We start from the raw sequence: 1168 nt of genomic DNA on the forward strand, positions 1-1168 counted from the left end.
GACCTCTGACCTGACAGCAGGAAATCGGCACTTGTGCCATGGCAGGGGGGAAGGGACTGATCAGTTTCGTGGGGGGGGGGGCGTTGGATCCATGAGCGTCACCCTTGGGGTGTCCCCATGTTTTTGAAAAGCTCTAGGCATTTCTATACGGAATATAAATCATTAAAAATTTATAAAAGATACTGCTACTGATGTTAAGCTTTACCCACAAATGAGGAAAAACAAACTTTCAGTTCTAGCAAAGCATTGGTTCAGTGACACTTAACATGATGGCAGATAACAGTCTAATTACCCACTTAAGTTTTTGATTCGCTGCTGTTCTCTCTTTGATATTAGTGATTGACACAAAGTTACATACAAGAATTCTGGACATCCAGTTATGCACAGAAAGTGTGAAATACATTCACAGCCCATTCAAAATACTATATTCACACTTTAAAATGGAAAATGTGAAAATCCTGTACTACAGCTGATATGTTAACAATTTCACCAAAACAGAATTATCGAATGTTGAACATATCTTTAACAATATATATATATATTATGACGAAACTCCATAGGTTACAGACGTAGGTGTATAATAATCTTTTTTACTGATTGAAAGACGTTTTGGTAATTTTAAACCTTTTTAGTGCAAACAGCACAAGAGAGATAAGAACAATAATTGCGTAGTATATGACAAAGTGATCTGCCTCTAATCATATTGCATGGTATACCACAATTCTCGATAACAGAAATATCTGCTGCGCCATTACCGATGATGAAGATAAAGTTATGGTTTTACTTTTCACTTTCGTTCATCTTAATCAAAATGAACACAGAGATTAGCCGCTTGCATGCTTCCTCATTTCGATATGTCTGCCCGACATCGAAACATGTTTGAATAGTAACATTAAATAGTAAACATTAAGTAGTAAACATTGAATAGTAACATTAACATTAACATTAACAATTTTTCCCTACAAAACAAGCTATATCTGTACATTTATGTACATGATAAATTATAATGTACTTTGCTTGAAGTGGAAGATAAAAAGTGCATGAGTGTACAAAAAATTTGAATTTTGGATTCCATCAAAATGTTGATTCGCTATACAGGCAGAGTATGAGAAAACGGAACATTTTTCCCAATACAAAATAAGCTATATATGTGCATTTTTAGACGTTT

This window comes from Ptychodera flava, chromosome 14 (assembly GCF_041260155.1).
Source record: "Ptychodera flava strain L36383 chromosome 14, AS_Pfla_20210202, whole genome shotgun sequence".
Taxonomy (NCBI): Eukaryota; Metazoa; Hemichordata; class Enteropneusta; family Ptychoderidae; genus Ptychodera; species Ptychodera flava.